Raw genomic sequence first — 14,613 nt, 5'->3', positions numbered from 1 at the left:
ACCTTGCTCTCTTACTATCACTTGAACTGCTTCACTTCTGAACTAGTACATGCTGATGTCCCTCTCTCTGACCACGATCCCCTCTCCTTCAGTTCCCTTTACTATTTAGGATACCAGATGGTTACTTAGGATAACCAAACCTAATAATCCTAAACCCCACACCTGATCCTTCCACCGTGTCCCCTAGGAAAGTACCAGCAACAACCCAGCGGCCCAGTTAGAAACTTACATGTTAACTTTTATCCTTCTCTCTCCCTCATCTCCCAATATCCAACAACCCCGCAAATTCCATATGTCTACCATTCTTAAACATCAACCAGAGTCTCTCTATCCGGATCACCCTCACCTCTCATCTAGAATCCTCTCTCCAATGAACTCGTGACCAGTTTTCCTGCTTCCGGTACTTGCTTCCCTAAAATCTGTTCTCCAGCAGACAGAATGGTCCTTCTAAAACATGAGTCTAATCACATCACCCCAGTGCTTAAAACCCATGAATACTTCCCATGTCCTTAAAGAGATGATCAGATCCCCTAATACAGCTTATGGGGCATTTCTTGATCTAGCTGCTGCCCACCTCTCCGGCCTTATCTCCTGTTTTCTCCGTTTCAGCGCCACGTAAGTTCCAGTTCTTCAGATGTATCATGCGTCTCTCTTGCCTCTGGGGTCTTGGTACATTCTAGTTCCCCTACCCGGAATATGCCTTTTTCTTCCTTTTTACCTTGGCACTCATCATGCGAGTGTCGTGTTAAGTACTATAACTTCCTTCAGAGACTTCCTGGTCCCCAGACTTGGTTAGGTCCCCCGGGTTGGTGTTCCTGTAGCAAATCTGCACTCCCCCCCTGCATTACAGTCACCCCACAGTATGGAGTCTCCCTCGCGAGCCTGTTCTGTAGGGTAAGACTATGGCTCTCTCGTTCAGCACTGTATTCCCACTGCCACGCGGTGCTCGTCCATAAGGACACTCAACAAGTATGTGTTGAATAAAGGAGCACGCAGCTGATTCTTAAATCCCTGTCTCCGATCCTCTTAACTTTGTCCTTGAGATTCGGCTCCACAACTCCATTTGCCTGATGGATGTCTTACCAGTATCTAAACTGAACATGTACAAAGTGGATAGGGATCATCTTCTCTCTCACATCTGCTCTCTTCAAAACCTAGTACAGTAGAAAGAGCACAGGCATGGAAATCAGGGATGCCTGGAATATGCTGCTCTATATCCTATTAGCTGGGCAGCTTTAGACAGATCTTTCTCCGAGCCTTAGTTTTCTCATCTCTGAAATAAGGGCAAAAATACCAACCTCATAGAATTAGTCTAAGATTGAATGAGATAATGTATGTGAAATGCCTGGCAAATGACATAGAAATAACAAATGGCGCCTGAGTTCAAAAATCTGGAGTAGGGGCTTCCCTGGTGGTCCAGTGGTTAAGGGTCCGCACTCCCAGTGCACGGGGCCTGGGTTTCCTCCCTGGTCAGGGAACTAGACCCCACATGCATGCCACAACTAAAGAACCTGCATGCTACGACGAAGACCTGGTGCAGCCAAAATAAATAAATAATAAATATTAAAAAAAAAAATCTGGAACAATTCTGCTTCTATCCTCCTCCCCGCCAGGCAACCCCTCTCATCCAGGCCCATTCCAGTCGTGCCCCCTCACTTAGGCCCCCTGCACCTCCCTCCTGGACTATCACAGCAGCTCTGCTGGGCTTCCCTGGCTATGGTTTTCTCACTGTCCAGGCCACCCCACACACTGATTCCAGAAGATCCTATTGTCATTCACCTGACCAAAATTCTTCAACTGTTCCCATGACTTAGTATCCAGTCTAAATCGTTTAGTCGTAAGCCTTCACAGCCCTCCCGGGTCAGCCTCAACTGACCTTTGCTGCCTTCTCTTCCCGTTAGTCACTTATACACACACTGTTGCCCAGCAACAACACATTAGTCACTGCCCACTCTGCGCACCAGTACTTCCCATCCCTTTCTATATGTCTCTGCCCATGTGTCCTCGGACTCAGACCCTCGCAGTCCTCAAGTCCAACACCACCTTTCTTTGTCCGGCCAAAGCCTCCTCGATCCATGATGCATTTCTTGATGGCCCAGCCTGAGAAAAATCTCTTCTACAAATGTGTAGTGTGTTTGATTTATCTCTTTTCTTTTATACATTTTATCTCTCTTCTCTATGTTTATCTGTGCAGGGAACCTTAGCTGCAAGCTCTCCGCGGGCAGCATGATGTCCAGGCCCACACTGTCATGCTCAGGAAAGGCACCCAGGAAACAGCAGCTGAATGTGCACACCCACAGGGTCCTGCTGAGGATGTACCAGCACCTGGGGGGGTTGCAATCATCAAGCTTCTGCTCAGCTCCTAGAACAGTGCCTGGCATAGAGCGGCACTCCACAAATAACTGTTAAGTGAACTTATCCACAGGGAGATCACCTATTGGCTGTGGGACAGAAATTCTGTCCCTGCGGAATAAAACACGAAAGAAGACCTGAGGAAGCCTCTTCTCTCCCACCATATACTTAGGATGCAGGCCAGCTTCAAGTTCACTGTCTCCCGAAAGCTAGACAGCTACTCTCAGGAATCAATATGGCATGTCATGCTTTGGTATATTTAATGTGTCAAAAGTACTCAATTTTAACATGTAAGTAAGAATCATTCCTCAAACATAATCTCCTTTGGAGAACACGGAGTTATTCTAACAATGTCCAAAATCTTTTTCAGACCTCACCTTTTATATAGCCACAACTTCTTTTGTTTTAAAAAAAAAGAAAAAAAGATGTCTATTACAGAATGAACACCTTTTTTCATAAGGCTTTCAACTAGCTGAGAATTAAAGAATTTCAGAAATAAAATTCCCATCTCCTTATCCTTAAAGTAGAAGGTGTTTTTCAGGGCTTTCATTTCCAAAATTCTATTATGTAAGCCACTTTATAAACCATGTACACAACAATCCTCATTTTTCCATCAAGTTTTAACTCCCCCCCCTCCAACCCCGCCGGGCTCTGGCAACACCATGCACCGTGTGTATCTCTGTTATAGTACTTGTCAATCTGTGATGTTACCTCTTTATATGTCATTTATCCCACTCAACTGTCCTCCTGGAGGCAGGCCCCTGACATGCCCGTTTCTGAATCTGCAGTGCTGACTGCTGGAATGTAGTCGGTGGCTCAGTAAATGTTTACATGAATCAATGACTCAAATCAGTTAGTGGATCATAAACCTTTTCATCAGACCTAACTACTGGCTCCTTCCTACCCTCCAAGGCCAGAGAATTCCCACCACTGTGGATAATAAAAAAGGATGGGAGGCTTTTAAGGCAATGGCGAAAAAAAGTTTTGAATGTGTCCTTGGCAAAGATGGCATTGCTGTAGGAGAAGTTTAAGTTCTTCCCAGCTAACACAGTACTTTAAGGAGGCAACATCCATTTGCATGTCTATGTGTCTTTTGCTCTGTGAGTTAAAATATTAATTGCATTACTTTAGAGTCACACCTTATACATGTGCTTCATTTAATTCGTTTATTTAGTTGCCCTGAAATATATACTGATGGGTAAAAACAAATTAGTGTAAATCACAACTTTAAAAAGATAGTTAGGGAAGCATCTAGTTCAATGTCCAAATTACATGAAAAAGCCAAAAAGACCCGCCCGCTCAGCACCGTGTATCCTTCAGTGATTAGGAAATGAGCTACTTTTCAGGTATCATCCAATCATACAAACTGTTGTCAGTGTCTCCAGAATCTACAGACTGCTCTTTCCAACATTCAACAACATAAGCACATCTTAGTTTCCAAGAAACCTCATTACAGGTCGATGACAAATTTGAAAAAATACTCTAAATAAAATTACAGACAATGACTGTGACATTTGGGCTTTCCAAACATATTGCTATGGGTTTAAGAAACACATTTCCACATCACAGAGAGTTCTAAAAGTCAGCATATTCTGAGAAGTCCATTATCTACTGCTTGGGGAGGCTTAACAGAGTGTGTTAAGGACCAAATCTTTTTAGATAACTGGTGGCACTTTGCTAGTTTTTGTATATGAAAACTGAAAACAAAAATAACCAAAGATTTTAGAATTTTTCAGTTATAATAAATTTTCTATCAAAGACAGAAAGTATTATTTCATATTCTCTTAAATATTTTTAAAAGCAGCACATATTTCTTCCATTTAAAGGTGTGGAAACCGAGGCAAGAAAGCTCAATCATTTTGTTAGAATACTCTATGTTTCAAAAGCAGTTAAAGCCATGACCCCAAACTACAACTAAACTCTCCAATAACCTATTCTCATGAGAAAAGGTTTGAAAGGCTTATTGCTTAACTGAAGGATAATCAGTGTTAAGTTATTTCAATGACTGGACCAAAAAAGCTGCAGTAGACCAGTAGACCACTGAGTATCTTGGAGATCTGTTAACCTCTTTGTCCACAACTTCCCTTGAGATTATATATATATATAGGTATATACATATATAATAATAATTAACAGGTGTCCTTGGTTTTGGTAAGAAACAATATTCCTGTACATCCTCACTGGAGAGCTACATGCTGCCATCTTCTACATTATGCCTGGTGGAGTGTAAACAATTTTTCATGAAAAAACAAAATCAATAAAAGTAGAACCCCCCACTTTTTCTGCCAGTAGTGCCCTCAGCGACAAAAGGGGCAATGACACCAACAAAGGGATTACAATACTCTCAGACATAATTCAAGCAGAATTCTAAATAGATAAATTCATGTTATAAACTTTTTTTTTTTTTTTTTTTGCAAGTGCCTTGCATGCTTATGTTACTATTCATTCTGAGATAGACAGATCATCAATGACCTTCTGGGTCACTGACTAGAGAGAAAGCTGACTATAAAAAAGAGTGGGAGAAAAATAAGAGGGGGGGTTGCTTCCTTCCACCCCAGACCCCCTACTGCCTTGAATGAAAGAAGACAGATGGCAGCCACCTTCCCCTTTAATTAGGAGGGGCAGCTCAGAAGGGGACAGCCCTGCTCACTTGGCACCATCTTTAACAAACTGTTTCGATGGTAATGCTCTGCTCATTCACCCTTGTTTCAAACTGTTCTCAATCTTTGATTTATAAACCAAATCTCTGTAAATTTAATTGTGAAAAACTATAGCTCTGAGCACAATACTATACAGAAAGAAGGTACTTAAAGATGTTTGCTGAATTAATAATTCACAGACATTCATATAGGGAGCCTGGAGTGTTTCAAATGAAATACAGACACCTCAAGTCCTACCATCACCACTTTGAGATAAAATGGGAACTCCCACGGCACAGAAGCCCGAACTTAAATTCACACTGTATTCCACACTAGATTTAAAAGTAAGACCCCTGACTTCTGCTTTCCAACGCCACACTACAGACATGCTGCCCCCTTCTACCTTCAAAGTGTCACTCTTTAAGTTCAGAGAAGTCAAGAAAATTCTCCGGTAAAAGCAGTCCATTTTATGAGAAAGGATAATTTTAATTACAAATCACAAACCACTCTGCATTTCTATTCGTTTTGCATTTTCAAAACCACAGAACTTTGTATTAAAAATTTATCAAGCCATGTAACATCTTTGAAGACAGGATCAGCATAAAAAACAAAAAAACAAAAATGTAAGACAGGGGCCAAGTGTCAGAATTAGGCTGATGTCACAGAATCTTCTGTGTAGGAGATGAAGCCTCTTAATTATTATTTTTTAAAGTTATTAAACATATTTTCTATAAATCTGCAAGGCACGAAACTTTCTAACATGAAGGAAAAATTCAGTTAGGACTTTATACATTTTAGCCCATTTTTATATTAAATTTTTTTTCCCAACATCGTTAAATAATTTGTATTCTTCAGGTCCTTTCCATTTCCTGACAGGCTTTAAAATTACAGCCTTTTATCCAAGAGCCATTCATTCCCACCTAGTGTCTGCAGTTCCCACGTGCAGACACCCCCGTCCTCATACCTGTCTTGTACACGCACCCTTCCTGCTTCCCAATGGAAATAAGGGCAGTGAACTGGGGCTGTTTTGCTAGATGTGCTCCTGGCTGCACCTCGTAAAAAGCCTTGTCTGTATCACCGTCATTAAATTAATGGCAAAGTTCTTGAACCATTTAAAAAGAGAAAAAAAGAGAACTTTTTGTTTTCTCATTGATGATAAATTTCAGTCTCTTTCTACCTCTTAACAAGCCAGCCAGCACGCTAGATACAGGAAGAGAGACAGAAAAGATAAAAGAAGCAATCAGCTATTTAACAAACTTCATCTCCTACTTCCCAATGAAAAGGAAAAAAAAAAAACCTTGGCATTTACCAGATACTGAGTGTTTAATAATGTTAGCAAGAAAAACATGTAGGAGAGACTGACTAAAAACAAACAAAACTTACTTTGTTTTCCAGCACAGTAAGCAGGTCCGGACGAGATGAGGGTAATTCCCTTCCTCAAGGTCTCTGCTTTCACTTTATAAGCTGTGTTGACACTTAACATCCAGGTTTGCTGTGGAACTCCAAAATGCCTGCGCTTCTCAGGATGCCCCAAGTTCACAGTTCAACTCAGAAGCTTCAGCGAGGACCAAGAATCTCCAGGACAGACCAAGGCGACCTCTGGGCGCCACGTGGCACCACTGCTGCTATTACCACACGCACGCCTGGGACACCCACTTGTTAGCTCAGGAACCAGGCCACCAGCAGATAACGGCTCAGACGAGCATTCAGAGACTTGAGCCTCTGGCAGTCTCAGGTTCAAGGTTGGAAAATGTATTAAGACGAGAACCACGCGGTCAGCAGCATTCTGCGCCATTAACTTTCTCCTACGTAGACGCCTAAGTAAGAGCGAAAGGTACAAAATTAGAAGGAGTGTTTTACTGGTGATGGTGATTGGCATTTGCCGTGTGCTGGGTCATATCTTGCTCTCTAAAACTGCATTTAAGAATCCTAGATCAGAAGTATTTTCATTTCCTCTGTGGAAACTACAGAGAATCAATTAAAAAAACAAAACAAAACAAAACAGGAAAAAAGTATAATTCTGCTTAAAAATGTAACCCTTACTAAATCTCACCTGGTTAATTTTTTTTTAAATCCAAAAAGTAGGAAGAAAAACCCAACATATAAATTTGATGTTTGTTTTGAAAAATTACTTCATCCATGTACTGTCCAGCTCATAAAAACAAACCTTCTTCCAGCAAAACGGGACACTATGACCTTGTTTACTGCAGTGTTTTGAAACTGCTGTCTCGTAACTCCTGACATCACTGGACGTGTATTAGCACCTTTACTGCTGTTGGCTGCACATGCTGCTACCCTGACTGTCTTGAACCACCTCTGGTTGAACAAATACTCCACACAACAGTAGGGATACTGGCATTAGCATTAAGCCCACAGAACTCACATGATACCTTTTGTGTCACATCTCTCTGATCACCTTTACAAGAAAACAAAAGCATCCAACATCTGATACTTTTTCAAGTCCCAGCATTCAGACCCAGTACAGACCATTCTTTCTTCTGACCCCCTCCCTGCCCAAGAGGGGCTTCTTTCCTCACCAATCGCCATATTGGCAAGAATTTCTGCCACAGAGCTTTGCTAACAGAAGATCCTGACTTACTTTCTCCCAATAAAAAAATTCCCACAAACTTTCCTAGAGGATAATTTATTTTAGCGTATTTTAGAGTTTCAAAGAGCACTGTTGTTGTTGCATTTTCAATTTTGATAAAGTCAGATTTATCCATTTCTTTTTCTTTTGTGGAACACAATTTTGGTATTGTATCTGACTGTTGCATTTTTAAAGAAATAATTTTCTCCTGTAAGTCTGACATTTCCCTTCTGTGTTCTTCAATTCTTACTCTGGACCTAGCAGAATTAAAAAAAAAAGAGGATAGTTGCAACACAATTTAATTGTGTAAGTCACAATAAAATTTGAGCGAACATCTCCCATAACCCATCTCTTTAAATAAAACTAAATTCTGGTCCTACAACGGTCGTGCAATTTTACAGAGAAGTATTTAAAAACCCAAGTTTAAACTATCTGAAATCAATTGATAACACTCTCGTTCCTTTCCTGAAACAACTTGCAAAACATCAAGTCCTCAAACTATAGTCACCAAGAAATAAAGAACACCAAATACATACTTGAGCAATTATGGCCCTTGTTTGTCAGAGAAGAATAAAAAGAAAAACGTCCAGGGTTAATAAAATTAATTAACTCTAGCTAAAGAACTACTAAAAAGACCCTCCAAATATCATGCCGTTACTATGACAACTTCAAAACTGCTTTGAGAAAATGTGAGGGATTTTTAGATTCATGATAAACCAAGTGTCATCCGGCCTGCTAGAAATTACTTTCATTTATATCAGGCCGCAGAAAGGCTAAATGACCATTTACAACTCCGAAATATCAAATCGTTACCTTTCGAGAGACGCTGCACTCTCCATTCAGATCATGAAAAGAATAAGTAAATGAACAGCTCTCTCAGGAATCGGAACCATTTTGATTTCAGTCCTGCAACTACACCACTCCTACGTTCTATCTACTTGGTACTTTATTTTTATAATGAAAGCAAACTCTGATGCAATCTGAAAGGGAAGGGACAAAAACAAAAACAAAAACAAAAACAAAAAACCACCCTAACAGTCTCTAGTTTCCAAATACAAATAGGCAAACACACACTCCGATTTTTTAGGCATCAATAATGAAACAGAAAAAGAAACCAGCATTTTTCCCTTAAAATTCCTGCTCTTAGGTATTCAGACTGATTTACATTTTACATAATCTTGATGGCTCAATCAGGAAGTGAAATTTTTAAGTGCGTGTGTTATGGACGGGAGGAACCACGTGACCCATAGAGCAAAGAAAATTATGCAGCAGACTAGCATGCTAAGAAAAATAAACTTAACAGGAGTTTAAAAATACTGTCTTTGGGATTCACTGAGCCATGAATATATTATGGCTTTTAAGAAATAAAAATTCATTTGGAAGCCTTGAAAATAAACCCTCAGGATGTTTTAAAAAATATTACGAGATCAAAGCAATGCACTATGAAAAACAAAAGTTTAATTAATAAAGAAACTGTTTCTGTGAAGATCATAACCATTCAAGGTTTATTTTAAAGATGATTTTGCATGTTATTTGAAGATCAGGCAAGACATAATTGTAATGAAACGAAACACAGTTGCAGCTATGTATAAATATTTGTGCTTTATTTAATATATAGTGCTGTGTGCTCCTGGAGCACAAAGAAAAAACTGTTTAGGTTTATCCAGACTTCACACAAGTTTTATAGATTTCAAGTGTTTACTGTATTTTATTACAGCAAATACATTCTCAAGAGGAAAACGTCAACACCACAGAAATTTTCATCTGAGGTATTTTACTCTGGAAGCCAAAAAGTGGGAGATAAACATTAAAACACCTTAAAAAGTGTAATGGATTGACTGATAGATGACTTCATCATATAAAAACTACCTGACCATAGTCTCTCTGCTGGTTGTCTAAAACAGAGTATGTTAACATAAACATATTTGAAATTCAAAAGGTTTGGCCTGTGACTGTTTTGTTTCTCAACGCAATTTCTGTTATTAATTTGTTAATAAATAATAATTTATTAATACCAATAAAAACAATTAACATGGTTGAGAGCAGGTATTTGTACCTCATAACTATTACTTTTATCACCTAATGCTTCACATTTTTCAAAATGCTTTTCATATCTTTATTTCAGCTTTTTAAAAAAATTTATACCCCAGGCAAGTGGCAGGGCAAGGTCAGTGACAAACATCAGTTCTGAGTGTTTCCTCATTACTAGCTCATCTTTTTTAATTCTTAAACACAAGAGGTAGCTGGAGAAGAAATTATTAGGGAAGACAGAAGACTCTCAGAAGGGAAGCTTGAAATAGACTAGGAACGGTCAGGAATGGTAAGAAGCAGAAACACCCCAAGGTGGAGTATTACGTGATACTGTGATATTCTTCCTAAACTTGGTACCATACTGGCTGACTGGATTAATAAGGAAAGATGAACTAGTTACCAAGAAATGTTCCCCAACAAAGTCATAGCACAACCTAGCTCTGCCACTTGCCGAGACCATAACTTATTGAGACTAAATCTCAGATTTATTCTATAAATCAGGAAATTAGAGAAGTTAAGAGACTTTCCTATGTTACACAGATAGTTGACTGACAGCTGAAACTGGACCCAAGCTCTCTGACTTTCCCAGGCTAGGACTCTCTTTTCACCACATGCCGCCTTACAGCTATAACCTGAGGTTCAAGTAAGCCTCCCATGAGCTGAGCCCTGGTAGCTTATCTTAGTCGAGGAAAACTGAAATGGGGTCAAGACTTTGAGAGGCTCACTCTGGGCTACTTAGTCCCCAGCTCATGGGCCCCCATCCCTTATTACCGCTGCTGTCACTGTCCCCCACCAACCCGTGTGGAGCATCACACTTCCCGAGCTGGCAAGAGACACGGCAAGTTCTGAGCTGAGAAGTAAAGCTTCTGATCCTGTCCACAGGTATATCGCAGCCTCCTCATTCTTCTCAGTGGGAAAAGCAAGGCACTAAGATAAGAAAAAAGCACTTGTTTTGGTTCTCATCTCAATTTTACTGGGATTTTGGACAAACATGAGAACAAGATAATATTCTTGAAAAAATAAAATTAGCTCCCACTTTGTAACCTTCATCAGAATTAATTTTGTGGAGATTAAGAGTTAAATGTAAAAGGGGAGAAAAAGAAACAATTAGAAGAATATATTTCTGAATTTGAGATAGGAAAAGAAGTCTTAGCTTTACAAAAGCAATGGAGAAAAAAGCAACAAAAGGCAAGGTAATCAACTCAATCTGACAACATTAAAATATTAAAATCTGTAGCTTCAAAACCAGCAGACAAAACTGCAAGGTAAACAAAAAATAAAATACTTGCAAGAGGATAATATATTTTACATTATTATAAATGTAAAAGGTAAAAGATATTAACAAACAATTCACCCCAAAATATAAAATGTCAATTAACACGAAAAAGTATTGAATTTCACTAGCAAACACCAAGGTTTTTTTCATCAATCAGATGCACAAAAATGCACAACAAAAAGAGCAAAGCAGGTGAAGTGAGGCGAGACAATCATTTCAGGAAATCAGCAATATCTTTTTACAAACCCTCAAACTGTTTTGACTGATAACATGTCTATAAATATCTCCTGAAGAAACAATCACAGATACACAGGAAGATAACTATACAAGGACATACATACAATAACATAAAACGGGAAACAACCTAAACATCAGAAATTGGAGGAAAGCATGTGACTAAATAAATTAGCGAATTCATATGTTTAAATCATGGTTTTTGGAGAATACTTAACAACACTGGAAATCACAAAATATAATATTAGGTAAAAATGCTGGATATAAAATTGTATATAAATATGATATCAGTGGAGAGAGGGACAGACAAACGGTGGGGGGCGCGGGGGTGAAGAGAAGCTAATCTCAGACAGAGACTGGAAAAGAATACATTTAAAAAGCTTAAGAAGGGGTGGGCAGAGGACTTAGATTTTCATTACTTCTTTGCAATACTGAGATATCTGACATTTCGTATGAGAAACATTATTTTTATAATTAGAAAAATGTTATTTAACCTAATGAACACCCTGTAAATATCTCTCAGTCATATAAAATAATTAAACTATTTACAAATACCTAACAAGAGAATGCTTACACTTTAAGTGCAAAAAAGAAGTGCAAGACAATATGATCTTAAATAGATAAAAATTCACATTAAAAAGACCAGAAGAATATGCATCAAGATGTTAACAGTGTCTGCTTTTTGATAGTGCTATTGTGTGTAACATTTTTTCTATACAAGTTTTCTATGATTGTCATATATTGTTTTCATGAGGAAAACCAGATATCAATATCACAACTATAGGACTGATACATCAAGAAGATGCTACTATGAACAGTTAAATTTCAAAATACAGAAGGTCAATAGCCACAAAAATCTGCCCTGTCACTAAGGTGTCTTTTTTAAAAAATTTAGGAACCACTGGTATGTCTTCAGAAAATAGCAGGAATTGGTGGGTGTCCAGGAGGTGGGAACGAATAATACTTCTTAGTTGCCAAACTGTTTTCTCCACATAGCAGCAGCTCTGCGAGGGCCACACTGAAGCATGAGAATCTTGACAGTAGGATGTTCGTTATTAGCAAAATGGCAAAGAAGATTGATGGGCGAGGGGTGATAAATGGCCAAAAGAGGAAGGCAAGAGTTTGTGAAAACAACAGAAGCATCAAGAAAGAAGGTTCAAGAAATCATTAGATCCAAAATAATTAAAAGAAGGGTCTCAAAGAATTATTTGTATACCTATGTTCATAGCAGCATTATTCGCAATAGCCAGAAGGTGGAAGCAACCCAAATATCCAATGAATGGATAAACAAAAATGTGGTCTATACGTACAACAGAATGTTACTCAGCCTTAAAAAGGAAGGAGATTCTGATACGTGGTACAACATGGTTGAACCTTGAGGATATCATGTTAAGTGAAATAAGCCAGTCCCAAAAAGACAAATACTGTCTGAGTCTACTTATATGAGGTTCCTGGAGTAGTCTAATTCACAGAGACAGAAAGAACTGTGCTTGCCAGGGGCTGACGAGAAGGGAGAATGGTGAGTTGGTGTTTAATGGGAATGTAGTTTCAGTTTTGCAAGATGAGAGGGTTCTGGAGATGGAGGATGGGGATGGCTGTTCAATAATGTGAATGTACTTAATGCCATTACACTTAAAAGTGGTTAAGATCGTAAATTTTACATTGTATGTATTCTACCACAATTTAATAATATGTGTGTGTGTGTGTGTGTGTGTGTGTGTGTACACATACCATTAAAGGAAAAAAGAAAGAGAGAATAAAGAAAGAAAGAAGTCATTAGAGTTAGTAGTTCTGAAGAAGGCTTTTGACTTGGCAGGAAACACAGGTTAAAGGATGTCAAGGGTGCAGGCATCAAAATAAAATAGACCTTATTTCTGATACATCTTTAAATACAATTATAGAAGTCAGCTCAGAAACAGAGACGATCAGAAGTGAAAATCAGAAGGGACATTATGTTTAACTTGAAAAGAACATACCAGACCTCTCTGTGGTTCTTTGAGACCCTCTCATTATAGCCAGCTTGAAAAATTCCCCAGGACTAGGAAAGAACCTGCAAGCCCAAGAAACAAGATGACATTTTCCCACCAGCTAACAGGAAAAAACATAACTATGAGGGAAACCCTGAGTGTCCTAAAAACGTACTCTATCCTTACTGCCCACTGTTATCAGAGAACTGAAGAATTCTGGAACTGGACAAAGGCTCTCAGGCAGAGCTGCTCCAGAGACACCGACACCCAGAGAGCTTGCCCAGGCCCACTCAGTGATGCTGGATTTAAAGACAAACCCCTGGAGCACAGTTACGTTTTGTTTGTCATGTTTTATTTTTTAACAGGCATGCTTTGTATTTTAAAGGCAGCTTATTAAAGGTAAGAAGTAGAGAATATTTGGAATACTCTTTTTACAAGTCATTGAATTCCATTCAAACAATATTTATTGAGCACGCAGTACATACCGTACACTATAATACCAGGCACTGGGCTAAGCGCTGAATGGTGAACAGGACGCCATCATCCTTCCTTCACCAAGCTAGCAAGTATGATTTAAAAGAGGCATAGGATGCTATTGGCACACATAAGAGGGGGCTCCCATATGGTCTACGTAGGTTGAGGATGGAAACCTGTATGAAGTGACATTTTTAATAACAGTAGTAGTCATTATTATCATTGTTGCAAACTTGATTGACTACTATTATAGGTCAGATCGAGTTTTGGGGATTTTTTTTTTTACATTTTTTTTAACATCCTTATTGGAGTATAATTGCTTTACAATGGTGTGTTAGTTTCTGCTTTATAACAAAGTAAATCAGCTATACATATACATATATCCCCATATCCCCTCCCTCTTGAGCCTCCCTCCCACCCTCCCTATTCCACCCCTCTAGGTGGTCACAAAGCACCGAGCTGATCTCCCTGTGCTATGCGGCTGCTTCCCACTAGCTATCTATTTTACATTTGGTAGTGTATATACGTCAGTGCTACTCTCTCACTTCAGATAGACTTTTAAAAGCACTCTCCATGCACAAATTAATTTAATTTTCACTATAAAGTGGAAATTAAATCTTATAAAGTGGAATTTTAAAGATGAGAAAATTGAGGCACAGAGAGGTCACCCAGTTCTTACATAGTGGAGTCAGACCAGACTGTATCCTTTTCAGAATCTGCCCTGAGGGGAACCCAAACTAAGACAAGACAGGGATGAAACTCAAGGATCAGAACATTCAGCAAAGAGCTGCGCTCTCTGAATACGGGGGTGGTAAATGGAGTAGGAGTACCACAGGTAGGAGCGGATGGGGCTGGGAGGCATGACCGGGTGAATGGGGGAGGGTGGCGGGAATATGAAGCCCACGATCAGGAACCTTGGAGGGCAGCGGTGAGTGATGTCCAGTCGGGATTTTCATTAGGTTCTGCTGTGCGGAGGGGGAAGTAACTCTCTTCTGCGTCCCCCTGTGAATCCTAGTGTTTGATGATTTGTTTACGAGGACACATACTCTATAC

General features: G+C 39.3%; 1 long non-coding RNA gene across 1 annotated transcript in view; it reads right to left on the bottom strand.

Annotated features, from left to right (window-relative positions):
- The window catches only part of LOC118900830, a 161,500-nt gene that overhangs the window by 37,989 nt on the left and 108,898 nt on the right, over positions 1-14,613 (bottom strand). Inside the window, exon 5 of the long non-coding RNA XR_005021233.1 lies at positions 6,375-6,808. This is a non-coding gene — a long non-coding RNA (uncharacterized LOC118900830). The remainder of the gene's footprint in view (positions 1-6,374; positions 6,809-14,613) is intronic.

This window comes from Balaenoptera musculus, chromosome 9, assembly GCF_009873245.2.
Source record: "Balaenoptera musculus isolate JJ_BM4_2016_0621 chromosome 9, mBalMus1.pri.v3, whole genome shotgun sequence".
Lineage (NCBI taxonomy): Eukaryota > Metazoa > Chordata > Mammalia > Artiodactyla > Balaenopteridae > Balaenoptera > Balaenoptera musculus.
The sequence above is the reverse complement of the archived record's forward strand: the minus strand, read 5'-3'. Positions and strand labels throughout refer to the sequence as shown.